Here is a 15,193-nt window from a genome sequence, read left to right as displayed (position 1 = left end):
ACCTCTGAGTCTTCATAGTGGGAACCTCTTTAGGGAGATAAGCAAATTCAAAGTCAGGTTAGTAAAAAATGCATTTTCCCTTGTTACATTACACATCAGTGAAAAGAGAAAGACGGCTCTCTTTTACAAGAAAGGAAGATAGTGGCTTGATTAAAGAAATACAGAAGTATAACATAATTTATTGTTGTGAATGAAGGGATAAAAAAGCAATTGATCACATCTAACAATAAAAATGTAATGCATTTTGTGATTAGCATCTAACATTTACTTAAAGATTTCCAGGTGAGTGAAAGCACACTGAAGAAAGGCCTTTAGTGTCTCAGAATTTGATCGCTGTTTCCTTTTAATTTGCTTTTTGAATTGATGCTCTGGTAACTTATGGTAGACACGTACAGAACATTGATCTATAAACACATTGCTGTCTCCTCACTCAGTTGGTTAATGTGTATTAGTGCTTCATAATTTCCCCTTTATCTTGCGTTTACAAAATTATGGTATTCATTAATCAAAACAGTTGTGCAAGTAATTTTTCGGTGTTTTCCCCACTCTATCATGCATATATAAGGCTAAGAGACAGCACTGGGATTATGGTGAGAGTGTATTTGAAAATGTATTCTTGCATTCCGTCTATCTTTGTCTTTTTCAGTCTCAGCCTCTCTCACTTAGTTGGATAGTCACGCTCAGGTGTTCTCCCATGAGAGACTTATTATGCATCATGTATGCTCATAAACTCATAAACAAGCACCGAAGATGAAGCTAGCTACAAATATAATGTTTTACTACTAGTCTTTACAGTTACCCAAACAGGTTAAGGAAAATGAAAAAGATAATGAAAGTGATACTACAGAAATGCCTTTTTTAATTCAAGTTAAAGTGCTGCTTAAATCATAAAGAAATCCTGTTTTGAAAGTTTGATTTACTGGAGTGTGATCCATTATTCATTTATAATAAATATTTGCATTAAAATAAATTAAACTTCTTGTTGGGAGTCCAGATAATAGAGTACAAGCCACAAGTGTAATCATGTTGTATTTTAACATTTTTATGAAACAAAGTTTTATGAAACATTATCTGGAAACAAAGAATTCAGTTTATTTGTCTCCACCCTGCAACAATTTCATGATCCACTGTAATTATTGCTGTTGATAACAGCTCAAGAATGGCCTCTGTGTTTGCATATGAATGAAACACATGATAAGTGAGTTGTTTACAAATGCTAATCAGATAAATTAGTGTAAAATGGCTTTGCTTGAAAATGATATGAAAAGTAAACATGGGAATCTGTAAAGTTGTACACCTTTGGAAGTAATTGGACTTAAAAGCTCTACTGAAACACTTGACATGACAAAATGTTTAATTAAACATGTATTTGCTTCTTAATTACATCTAAAATGCTATTACATTTCCAAAATGGGAAAACAAGTCTTGTTTTGAATTTGCATGTTTGATTTATACTCAAATACTGCACTCTGCAATTCAAAGTTGCACGCAACAAAATGCATAGATATACAGTATATTATATACTGCAAGCAAAATAAGTTGATGAACTATTCACATATATTGTTTTGTAGTAACTTTGTTTGTAGTACAACCCGATTTCTGGAAATGTTAGGACATTTTTTTTTTTTATTTGAATAAAATGAAAACTAAGACTTTCAAATCACATGAGCCAATATTTTATTCACAACAGAACATAGAGAACATAACACATGTTTAAATGGATACATTTTACACTTTTATCCACTAAATGAGCTCATTTCAAATTTGATGCCTGCTACAGGTCTCAAAAAAGATGGCATTACTAAACGGGCCCAGGAATACTTCCAGAAACCACTGTCGGTAAACACAATCCGCCGTGCCATCTGCAGATGCCAACTAAAGCTCTATCATGCAAAAAGGAAGCAATATGTGAACATGGTACAGAAGCGCTGCCATGTCCTGTGGGCCAAGGCTCATTTAAAATGGACTGTTTCAAAGTGGAAAAGTGTTCTATGGTCAGATGAGTCCAAATTTGACATTCTTGTTGGCAATCACGAACGCCGTGTCCTCCGGGCTAAAGAGGAGGGAGACCTTCCAGCGTGTTATCAGCGTTCAGTTCAAAAGGCAGCATCTCTGATGGTATGGGGGTGCATAAGTGCATACGGTATGGACAGCTTGCACGTTTTGGAAGGCACTATGAATGCTGAAAGGTATATAAATGCTTTAGAGCAACATATGCTCCCCTCCAGATGACGTGCCTGCAGTCCAGATCTTTCACCTATAGAGAACAGTTGGCGCATCATTAAATGAGCTGGAAACCTATATCAGGCAAGAATGGGACCAAATTCCAACACCAAAACTCCAGAAACTCATAACCTCGATGCCCAGACGTCTTCAAACTGTTTTGAAAAGAAGAGGAGATGCTACGCCATGGTAAACATGCCCCCGTCCCAACTATTTTGAGACCTGTAGCAGGCATCAAATTTGAAATGAGCTCATTTTGTGCATACGATTGTAAAATTTCTCAGTTTAAACATTTGTTATGCTATCTATGTTCTATTGTGAATAAATTCTATTGGCTCATGTCATTTGAAAGTCTTTTAGTTTTCATTTTATTCAAATTTAAAAAACGTCCCAACATTTCCGGAATTTGGGTTGTAACTTTATAATAACAGATACTGTTATTCCACAGTTGCTTCACAAATAAGCAAAAGTGACCAATTTCCATGTGCATGTATGAATGTTTGTTTAGCTGATTTAACCAGTGTTAGACCCTGATCATGTTTTGTTTCAAATGAGCTCCAGTCTGCTTCTCCATGAATCTAGCAACTCTCCTGTAATAAATATTTGCACAGAAAAAAATTCAGAAGTGACGATTATTGATTGAAAGCTGTTGCTCTGTCAGCATAGCGCGGGAAGCCATGAAACACTGCATTTTTGCACTGTTCACTTCAGTGTTTGAAGTACCTGTCATAGAAAAAAGGTCACGTGGTGTCATGAATAATTATGAGGCAGCGCCTTCAACAGGAAACAGCTACTGTATGGTATTCATGAGTATGCTGTCTAATGAATAATTATAAGATACCATTGATGTTTGTTTTTTCGCAGTATATGTTGTCAATGATGATTTCAACTGCAGAGGACAAAATAGTCCCAAAAATAGATAAACTATTTCCACTTAAAATTAATTATATTGTTATAACAATTAATTATAATACTGTTTTATATCACATGCAACATGTGTTAACATCTGTTAACATATCAATAGCATGTTGTAGCATGTACACAAGTAGTACTCCAAATAAAGTTTAATTATAATTTTTATATCAGTAAAGGTCCTTGCACACTGAGTCTGAAATTTTCGCATGTGTTTTTTCGTATTCGTAATCCTTTCCTATCAAAATGCATGCTACGGATGCAAAAATGCAGAAAATCGAAACTGATCAGAATTTTTTTGTGAAGGACGAAAGTTTCGGAGGCAGTGTGCAAACACGATTGACACAACGCGAGGTCGTATTTATTTTTTAACGTGTGAAAATTTCGGACTAAAATTTTGGACTTAAGTCTTGAGCGATTTAGCAGTAAATATGTTAGAATAATAGATTTGAACTATACTTAGTATGAAATAAGTAAGGAATAATTGACGACGGGCCGTTGGATTGTTAGAAAATAATGCACACCCGAGGTGGTGATGCGGTTACGACGTGAAGCGGAGTAGGATCATTTCTTCCGCATCTCATCCAAGGCCTCTGTTGCTAATTCCAAAACATCATTATAAACCTAGTAACGGAGGCTTGAGCCATTGATAACAGATTAATGTAGTTAATACAGTTAATAACTAAGTTATGAGAGAGAGAGAGAGAGCGAGAGAGAGAGAATTACCTCTGTGCGTCTCTCAATAGTGTTCGGCAGCAATGTCTCTAGTTATAGTGAAACTTAGTTCCTTTTGTTCACGAACAGCGCCCTTGTTGTTACCTCGCTTGTGAGAAGTCATGTAGTTTTTAAGTTGTTTACTGATAAAATCATCAGAGTAGCGTTAACAACATTAGCGCGATGTATGCTAGTGTGTGTGCAAACTGTAACTGTTATGTATGTGCGGTCTGTGAGGGAGAGAGAGCGGGAGAGATAGAGTATGTGCTTTCCGTACATAATAAAACGTAATTTTGTGGCAAAAATATGGACATGATCTGTCGTTTTTATCCTTTTATTTACTATATTTATTTGTTTGGCCAGTGTCGTTGTGGGTCTTGGTTATTTTGCTGTTGTAAAGCCTTTGAAATAACAGAAATCATTTGGCGAAGTGATATGGTCATGTAATGCGGTCAAGAGCTGCCTGGAACTACGTTCGCCGTGCGGTTCCCTAAAAATAATTGCACACCATAGAACGTTCGTCAGCCAATCAGATTCAAGCATTCAACGGGCCCGTAGTATAATAGTTAATATACCATACTAGTTAATTTTGTTTTGCGCTTTTGTAATTTTAATTTTTTTAATTGTTTTTATTGATAATTGTTTTTTTGTTGTTGTTTTTTAATGGTTTTAGCTTTAGTTAACAATTATTACCCTTGAACTGACAGCATCTGTAGTGTGAGAGCTTAACTTGTATTGAACCCAGAACCTTCCAGGTGGAAACAGTCTGAGAGGGACCACATGGACTGTAATGGCTGGCCCTTAGCTATGATCAAACCTCATCATTTTAACCGCTTTCTGGCATTAATGCTTTTATCCTGTAGTTTTCATGTCAAATGAATCCCATACCTGCAAAAAGACTGCAGATCCAAGTTTCAGCGGCTCTAATTACATCTTACACGACCAGCTTTGAGAGACGGCCAGCACCAAGTACGTGTGGTCAAAGCCTAGAGTTAGGCTGTTTTGTTTCTCATTTATGGCCTCCAGGCAGAACAGAGCAACTTGTTTACAAGAGGCTATTTTGTTTTCTAGGACATGGCTAGTGATTTGCATGTACTTATGAATAGCTTAGCTGAAAAAGGTATGATTCTTTAGCTTTCTACCATCGCACTCAAGCATTAGATCGCACCCATTTTCATTTGACTGCCACATACATCTTGCTCTACAAATTACATCTCAAAGCCAAATCACAGATGGGTGGCCAAATTAATTTTGGGAAATTACATTTCATATGTAGATTGCACCCAATTTAATGACTGGATTACATTTTGTGTGTGCGTGTGTGTACATGCCTATTGGATGAGGGGATTTGGATGCTTGCTGTCTGTCTGTGTGGGTGGGTCTTGGTGGGTGGAGGTTATAAATGAAAGGTTTCTCATAATGCACAGCATGCTGCCACACACCAATATGCAGCCTGTGTGTGCCATTCTCGCTTGAATGTAAAAGCCTGTGCCCAATGGCCTGAGGCTTGCCTCGCTTCCCATGGAAGCAGTTCAGGCTAAATAACTCAGAACAGCACCTTCCACTCTACCCCTAAACACTCCAATTTTCTGCCTCTTATGACACAGATGCAAGCTATACTTTTGGCCTGCAAGCACAGCAATCTGCGGGAGAGCAATGATGCCAGACAGACAGTCTGAGAGAAAGAAAGGGAGGGAGGGATGGGAAGAGAGGGGAACACAGGAGGCCATGAAGAGTAATGAAACAAGAGCAGATAAAAAAGAGAGATGAAGAAAATGTGAAAAGAGAAGTGAGGGAATGGGATAAAAGAAGGATATAAATAGGCACTCCAAAAAAAAAAAAGAAGAAAAAAAAAGAAAGAAAAGAAAATGGCGAATATAACAGCAAGAAAATCTTGCACAGTCCTCCAGGATAGCCACATATTGCATGAGAGAATAGTGTGAAGGACAAAGACATTAAGAAAAAGTTCTATGGAATCCTGAGGATTGACAGGAACCTTGTCACTGGCCAAATGGATGTCCTATGTGAAAAATCTGCTCGATACCCCATGGCAAAATCTACTACTGCTGATGCTTGTACCACAAAACAGGGACAAGCTGCAGTCATGTTGTCATTAATGTACGCAATCCATTTTATTCCTGGTGTTTAAGTATGGGGCCCCGCATATGACTTGCAGTATTGTAGCCGCAATGAAATTTACTATGCTTTATTAATTACTCCCCTCTTTTTAGTTAAATCATGGCCACATTTAATTAATTTGTTTCCTTGTTTTAGGTAAATTGTGGCCATGTTGTACTAATTCGTTCCCTCATTTTAATCAAACCAGGGAACAAATTAGCATTGTCGAAAGACAGAATTTTCAGTGAACTATCCTTTAAATACGAAGTCCCACACATAAAGTGCAGAATAAAATAAAATAAAAGGGCATGAATTAGGAATGAATTAGGAATTGGTTCTGACAACTTTGTAATTTGTTCTCTCATTTTATGGAAATCATGGTCTTTAAAATAAGTGATAGGCTGAGAGGTCTTTCCAACTGTGCAATATTCTACCAGTATCGCCACAGGAATCGTTTCACCGTTTGTACCATTCCACTTGCAGAATTTCTCAAAGCAAGTGTCATAACAAATGGCCAAACCCATTATAATTTTACAAATACTACTGTTTTTTTTAGGTGAGAATGTAGTTCATTCTGCATGTACACACACAAGAGGGTTTAAGACACTCCTTTGCTGTTTTTATTTATTTACATACACGTGCCATCGAACTGTTGTATAAAAGCAATATCACACTGGTACTTGTGCAATATGCCTGACAGGGATGTGGGAAGTTTTGAAAAGTTTTTGGGGAAGTTACGCTGATGTGGGCTCTGTAGCCGACTACTACCTGACAGTCTATGCTACATTACATCATCAAAGTATGGACTCGGAGGAGCTTAAGGTGCCATTTGGGACAGAGCCAGTTAGGCCTGTTGCGTTTTCAGTTTCAGTTTGGGCAGATAAAATAAATCTTTACGCAGATGAAAGATAAAACCTTAAGACTGTGTCACTACAATAGCAACTATAAGGTAAAGTTTGTTTAAAAAAAAGATACATTTGCAATTGCTCCTGGAGTTAATTGGATATATCAAGCTGTTATTTTGTGTTGCTTTCAGATGTAGATTCCAACTTGATGTTTTCCAACAGTACAGCATTTTATTGTCATACAATAAGAGGGTGGCATATGAGATGTAAAAATGTACATTCACACTGGGCGTCGGCTTCAGCGCTTGATAGAGGGCGTGTCTGAAGCTTTGTGCTGACGCGACTGTCATAGTGACAACAGCCAATCACATTACTTTTCTGGTGTTGCATGAACGGGATTGACTAGCGTTTGTGCTAGGGTATTTGCATAAGGTGATCTGATTGGCTGATGCCTGCGTTGGCGCTTGAAAAGTTTTCAACTTTTTCCGACGGACCCACAATTCAGTTCGGCAACGCTTGACGTCACTCCAAGTAAACGAGAGGCGTTGACGCTGACGTCCCATGTGAATGGGGCGTAACTGTTAACTGTTTCTTTACATGGTTTTAAATAGGATTAATTATGAAATGTTATCATAAATCAGGGGTGTGCAATCGTGGTCCTGGAGGGCCACTGTCCTGCAGAGTTTAGCTCCAAGCCCAGTTAAACACACCTGAACCAGCTAATCAAGATCTTACTGGGCATATTGAAAACTTCTAGGCAGGTGTGTTGAGGCAAGTAAGCTTTACAGGACAGTGACCCTCCAGGACTGAATTGGACACCTTTGTAATAAATGTATTTCCATATCCCTCTATGATATGTACACTGTAAAAAGTAATTTGTTAAGTTTACTTAATTAAATTGTGCAAACTCGTTGCTCGGTTTTACTCCAAAGTGACTTACAAATGAGGACAATAGAAGCAATCAAAACCAACAAAAGAGCATTTGAGAAGAATAATATTCCCTGAGCACATTAAAAAAATAAAAAGAACGCACACTCAATATACTTTAACTTACATAGTAACAAAAACATTTGCTCATACTGTCTAACTCCTTTGACATGTATTGCAATGTAAACTTGTGTCATCAAGTAAACACAATAGCTGAATCAAGAGAAAACACGCAAGATCTTTCCTCTCTGTGTTGTGCCCAAGCAGGACAGGAAAGCCATGGAGAACTGCAGCGTGTTGAAGAGTAACCTCAGTTTCCTGAAAAGAGGGAAGAGTATATAAAATGAGATTCCATGTTATTCTGTATGCACTGTAAACTGTAAGTTTGGGTAACTCAAACCGTTTGAGTAAACCAATTGCCTTAACAACCCAACAAGTTAGGTTAACTCAAATCGTTTGAGGAAACTGATTGCCTTAAAATTTTAAGTTGTTAAAACTAACAGTTATGAGTCCTCTGAACTTATTTCAGTTGAGTTTACTAAATAAGATATATGCCCGACAAGTCACGGTAACTCAAACCGTTTGAGTAAACCGATTGACTTAAAAACCCAAGTTGGGTTAACTCAAACCGTTTGAGAAAACTGATTGCCTTAAAATTTTACGTTTTTAAAACTAACAATTATGAGTGCTCTGAACTTATTTCAGTTGAGTTCAGTTAAGTGATTAATTAAGTGCTGATTGAGCATTAGTGATGAACAACTGCTGTTAACAAACACAATCACTGACAGAAAGAGAAACACAAGAACAACAACTGACTTCAGACACAGACTTCAACTGAAATCAACTGAAATAAAATACATTAAATCTCAAGATTTGATTAAACAACCCCACAAACAGCATCACCAGCTCCTCTTATTAATAACCAGACTGACTTTATTTCTGTCAGACATCTACAGAAGATCTTATTGAGAATTAATTAAGATTTATTTTCAATTGAAGTAACCATGTCAGAGATCAGTGTCTGCTTACCCTTGACTTCTGTGTTAGTTGTTTTTTTTTTTTCCTCTGGTTGTTGTAATCATGTGTTTCTCAAACATATTTGTTATAACTCAAAAGCCCAGAGGAAATGATCGGTAGTTGGTTGACATATATTTATAATGGCAATCATCTGTAAGTGAACAGATCTCATTGAGAGTGAACATAGACTCATTGTGTGTCTAATCTCTGGTTAAATGGATGTTGTATTGATTTATAGTAAAAGTGATTCTAAGAGCCACTGGTTCTGTGACAGTCAGTTAATATAAAGGACTTTCTAAACAGCTTGTCCACAAAAAGTTTTAATCTATGGCAGAAGTAAGACTCACACAGACATCAAGAATCAGCTTGTGAACCTCAACAATGGTGACATTTAAAAAACAAAATTCATGCTGCAATGCATGCTGGGAGCCATGGATGAGTTTTGTACTATGCTAGTACCCAGCATGCATTGCAGGATGATTTCTTTTTTTTTTTTAATGGTCACCATTGTTGAGGTTCGCAAGCTGATTCTTGATGTCTGTGTGAGTCTTACTTCTGCCATAGATTAAAACTTTTTGTGGACAAACTGTTTAGAAAGTCCTTTATGTTATCTGACTGTCACAGAACCAGTGGCTCTTAGAATCACTTTTACTATAATCAGTACAACATCCATTTAATCAGAGATTAGACACACAATGAGTCTATGTTCACTCTCAATGAAATCAGTTCACTTACATTATAAATATATGACAACCAACTACCGATCATTTTCTCTGGGCTTTTGAGCTGTAACAAATATGTTCGAGGAACACATGGTTACAACAGCCAGAGAAAAAAAAAAAAAAAACCCAACCAACACAGAAGTCAAGGATCAAGAGCCCAACTAAAGCAGACACTGATCTCTAACATGGTTACTTCAATTGAAACAATAAATCAACATCTAAACCTTAGTTAATTCTCAATAAGATCTTCTGTAGATGTCTGACAGAAATAAAGTCAGTCTGGTTATTAATAAGTGGAGCTGGTGATGCTGTTTGTGGGGTTGTTTAATCAGCTCTTGAGATTTAATGTATTTTATTTCAGTTGATTTCATCTAAGCATGTGTCTAAAGTCAGTTGTTGTTCTTGTGTTTCTCTTTCTGTCAGTGATTGTGTTTGTTAACAGCAGTTGTTCATCACTAATGCTCAATCAGCACTTAATTAATCACTTAACTGAACTCAACTGAAATAAGTTCAGAGCACTCATAATTGTTAGTTTTAAAAACTTAAATGTTTAAGGCAATCGGTTTACTCAAACGGTTTGAGTTACCCTAACTTGTTGGGTTTTACAGTGTGTGTAAAGAATGTCTTATTTATTGTTTTTAAATTGCTGACAGTCCATTTAATTTAATGAGGTAGTCCTTCTAAAAAAATTAAACTCTCTTATCATTTATCACCCTCATGCTAACCTCCATGTATATTACTTTCTTCTGATAAATACAACGATTTTTAGAAAAATAATCAATCTCTGTGAGTCCATATTTGATGCTTTAAAAAAAAACAAAAAAACACAGCAATTATGACAGTAATTCATATAAGCCAAAGGGAAGGAATAAATATCTACTAAAGACATCTTCACAACATCTCAAGCATTTACTTTAAGGGTCCCTTCCTCTAGCATTATATGGTCTCACATAGATGGATTATTTTTTTTAAAAATCTTTAGATAGTGTTTATCTGAAGAAAAAAGTCATATACATCTGGTACAGTATAAGAATGAATCAGATCAAATAATTTAGATTTTTGGGAAGAGTATCCCTTTAAAACATCCTTTTCTGCCAAGCAAAGTCATCACATATCTTCTCCAAGTTGTCTGTTTTTCCTGCCAGGATTAAGAGATGTAGAGAGAAAAAAAAAAACTGTGATTAGTAGAACAACAAAAAACACATTAATGATCAATATCTTTAGCATAATTTTCACTCATGCACTTTGTATTATATTAAAGAAACTAACCTCATATATGTACGTATTGCTTTGGAATCACCTTTCTTATCTCCTCAAATGCATATTAATCCAGCAGGCATGGGTCTGTAATATGATGATGCAGGTAAAAACAACTCAGTTAATTCATGAACAACAGCAGATAAAACCTAACTGACCATAAATATATCTAAAAGACTGTAAGTACTTACTTTTGTGATGTGATGACATCTCCAAACTGTTGTGCAAAGTTGTCACAAAAATCTCTTTCCTAAAAAAAGACAAGGATAGCAATTATTAACTGGATTGAAGGAAAACAAAAGCATAAATAAATAAATAAAACATTAAAATGACATTTAATTTAATTGAATTTTAATGTTTTATTTAAAGAATGCTCCATGAATTAGAGTCTTTTGAAGCTACAACAGTTATTTAGTAAAGTACAGTTATTTATTAAAGAGTTATTTTCTCTTTATATTTTGTTTGATTAACATTAATAACATACCACCCATAGATTGTAAAAAAACATGGACGTAGTGTCCGTGACGTCACTCGTAGGTTTCTGAAGAGCATTTTTGAAGCATAAAGTGGGCGGAGCTGACCGCCGCCATCTTGGCAGCGCGTCACCGAGCGCCACTCCCGGATACTCGAAAATGGGCAAAAAGGCGGGACGTGGGTGAAGCTGAGCTGAAACCACGCCCGTCTATAGTGACTGCAGTGCTGCCGTGCAAAGACAAAACTCCATAACTTCGTTTTTGGTCTAAAATTAGTTATTGATAATTTTGGGACATTATGACCTCCTTTAACATGTGTATATAAGTATCATGGAGAAAAGTCAAATGCCGTGACAGCATATCACACATAAAATCAATAACTGTTTGCAATTAAATCCTTTTCCTATCTTTTCTTGTAACTCGTAAATTGTAAAATGCATTGCAATGAACTTCATTGGAGATGTTTAATTCACAATCATTTTGAGCACTTTAAGTCTTTCTTATAGGTTAAGCTATTTTAATTCAGTTCGATGTAAAAACAATAGGCTATGTCTTGCATCCTTTAATGTTAGCGAACATTGCAAATAAATTGGTTGCAAAACAGTATCCACTCACATTTAACTTTTTGTCTGGTTGTTACGGTCAGAAAAAAAAAAAAACCCTGATTCACATTACTAGATGTTATAGCCTAGCCAATGATCACTAGATTTTACACAAATGTTACTATAATGATTCTATAAATGGTGATCAGCACCCAAATATTGTTTATAATGTGGAAGTTACTGCCTTTTGCCTTGGCATGACATCTTACAATAGGCTATAGAGGTAAAAATCAAGTTTGAGATAATTTTCATTAAAACATCTAATTGCCAGATTTCCAGTATCCTACCTATAATTAATTTTTCTGTACAAATAAAAATCTTTAAAGCCATTTTTCTAAGTTTCGCACTAGCGAGTTTCACACTTTGGAGCAGAGCGGCAATCCACCTGTCACTCAAGTGGCCACGCCCTTAATTATGCATAACCTTAAGGCTTAATATAATTTAAATGGATGAGTTATAAAAAAATTCACCCCCCTCACAGTTGTCATGAAGGGCAAAATTAGCTATATAGATCAAAATTATTTTTTGCACCAGGCTGTAAACATGTTCTTTTCTGTTGTAAAGATGGGCATTTTAACATGGGGAGTCTATGGGATTGACTACCTTTTGCAACCAGCCTCCAGCGGCCAGTCGATGAATTGCAGCTTTAGTCACTTCCGTGTTGGCTTCACGAGAGGGAGCGGGAGGTTGCCGCTTGATACCACCACAGCAGGTTTATTTAGGCTGCTGTCACTTTAAGAAGAAAGAATCTTACTGATCCACATCTGTTTTTCTCCTAACTGTTCACGTTCATTTTAGACATAACCGACTGTGTTCATGTGAATACTAAGAAAGACTGGTATTTTACATATCTGTGTGTTTATTTCATTTCATTCAAATGCCGCGAAACAGAACACATTTCTGAACATGAATGCTGACAGGCATCAGCGCGTGCGCACAAAGATCCGCCGCGCGAGTGTCGAGCACAGTTTCCTTTCCTCGCACTTTTAAAGTTTCAATCAAGCACTTCCCATTCTTTATTCTCTATTCATCCGTGCTTCATCACTCTAACGTGTCAGTAATTCAAACACTGAACACTGCGCGGATATACATTTACCAGACGCATAGACGACATAGCAAAATGTATATTGACACTTTATATTCGACAAAACACGTGCATTAATCCATTAACTTTGACTTTAATATCATGTAATCAAATTCCTTAACAACAAACTCAAACTTATATGTATAAATACTCACCAGTTTTATTGTTTATCAGCCGAGGTCTTCCACAAAACAAGATGGCCGTTGATCAGAAAATTCTCAATCCAAACCCTGATGACGTCAGTGGTCACATGGCTTGCACAGCACTCAAACAAATCATGTGACCTTAACCAGGGACATTTGAGTAACCAGGACTTTTACCACAAATAGTAAGATTTAATAGATCTACATCAGTAAGGTAAACAAACAATAGCACTTTAAGTAAAGTCAACAAAATGAATTGAGTTAGCACATTTGTTAGATTTTACAGTGTAAAATTGTAAAGATACTGTAGAATATTTTCACATTCAATTGTCTGGCCAATAACAGTGTATATTTGGCCTCCAAATGATATTTTAAATTTGTCCTCCTATTAAATTCATGTTTCTTTTATGAACTGACATGTTAGAATTAAACTCAAACTGAGTGAACCTTAATCATCTAAACTGTAATTACCCTTCTACATTACACTTAAAAGCCAAGCTAATTTTTAATTTTGAGCTAATGTTGTGCCCTTATTCTTGCACTTCTTTAGACCACTTGAAACAGAAATCAATATCGAGTTACTTATGCATGGATACATTTAAATTAGTACAAACTCCAATTCAATCCAAATTCCCAGTAACTATTAGTTTTATGATATTAAGTGAACTTATTTTAGTTTTACACTGAGTAGTTAAAAATAAAGGTAACATTTAGATTTAGTCTTGTGGCCATCCGTTCAGAGTTCGGGCCCGAGATGCTGGGATATGACCCTGGAGAGGATAAAGGAGTTTGGAAAATGGATGAATTGATTTAGATTTTGAACAGCAACATATATTTAATTGATCAAAAATGCATAAAAAAGAGATGTAGAAGATTTGTGTACAGAATGTGTTTAATAGGACAATTTGAGCATGTGTTGCCTCTGTAAGGGTGACCCAGAGAAAATCTAATGGCATGGATGAAAAACAACATATTATTATTATTATTAAATTGAAAACCACCATTTTAATTCCAGCAGTGCCATGTGTTGCTATATTTTCTGCATAGTGACAGCAGGAAAATTATGTTGCACCACAAAGAATGTGATTGTTTGCCACTGTGGATTCTATCTTTCTCATGGTTTCCTTTTCTAAATGTCATACAGCTGATGTTCATAGGAAAGTCAGGGTTTGTTGGCTTATGCCCGTATTTCTGAGCATTAAACCAGACCATGTTTTGTTGAATTTCATAAAGAGATATAATCAAGACACTAAACACAATATGTACTGCTTTTTACAGTTATTCAAAGAACATCCAATCTCTCCACTAGTGTTGAGTAGAGTGACACATAAAAAATAGAGGAAGTGCTTAGCCCAAACAGCAGAGAACCTCAGTAATCCCATTTTCCCTACCGAAGTGTGTGGTGCTATCGTAGCAGCAGAGAGCTCCATCCACCAATCCTCTCGTTCTCTTAGGCACCAGTGCTTCATATAGCCTGTGTGCTCTGCACCACATGCAGGGCAACCTGTCAATACTATCAGCACTGGCAGATTCTGCCTGTAGACCAGTCAAAGGCTGAGTCTGGCTGACTAGGAGCGGGAGTGGAGCTAGGTTGCCTGTTACCGCCAGGCTAATATCGACTTGGCGGAGTAGTATGGAGGAAATGAGGGCTTGGAGAATTGGACATGTTAAAGTTGGAAAGTTTTAGAGAAAACTTTTGCCTAAGCACACTATACAGTACACTATTTGGTGGATTTAGCATATCAATGTTACAATTCAGTGAGCATATCAGTTGTGGATATGTTTTCTCAAAAGAATGAATGCATTTGTTTATATATTTAAATGAGTACTGGAAGAAGTTTGCAATGGATTTATTGTTGTTGACATTTTTGTTTGCTGTTAACCTCACTGTATCTTCAGGCTTCAGGAGGAAGCTATTGACATGCATTGCCCGGTCTTTACATCCAAGAATGCAAAATGATCTCCATTAGCATTCACCCTCAGAAATTAATTGGCTAAGTAATGCCAGTCCAACCCCTTTGTATGTTGCAACTTACTGTGCAATGGCATTTAGTGACTGATTTTAGTTTAGCCTTGTCAAGTGCCCTCACCTCTTCTGGCCAATTGGATTGCATTCAGAATCATTTCTAATTGGGTGGCTTGTAATAGCATTCTTT

The 15,193-nt window shown here is 36.5% G+C and overlaps 1 long non-coding RNA gene across 1 annotated transcript; it reads right to left on the bottom strand.

Moving 5' to 3' along the window:
* Positions 1 to 9,953: 9,953 nt before the first annotated feature.
* On the bottom strand, positions 9,954 to 13,144 carry LOC131544598 (uncharacterized). The gene is made up of 5 exons (XR_009272166.1): positions 13,050 to 13,144; positions 12,414 to 12,542; positions 10,927 to 10,985; positions 10,748 to 10,822; positions 9,954 to 10,616 (listed from the first exon to the last, which is right to left on the bottom strand). It is a non-coding gene; the product is annotated as an uncharacterized LOC131544598 (long non-coding RNA).
* Between the last annotated feature and the right edge of the window lie 2,049 nt (positions 13,145 to 15,193).

Source organism: Onychostoma macrolepis, chromosome 07, assembly GCF_012432095.1.
Source record: "Onychostoma macrolepis isolate SWU-2019 chromosome 07, ASM1243209v1, whole genome shotgun sequence".
NCBI lineage: Eukaryota > Metazoa > Chordata > Actinopteri > Cypriniformes > Cyprinidae > Onychostoma > Onychostoma macrolepis.
The sequence above is the reverse complement of the archived record's forward strand: the minus strand, read 5'-3'. Positions and strand labels throughout refer to the sequence as shown.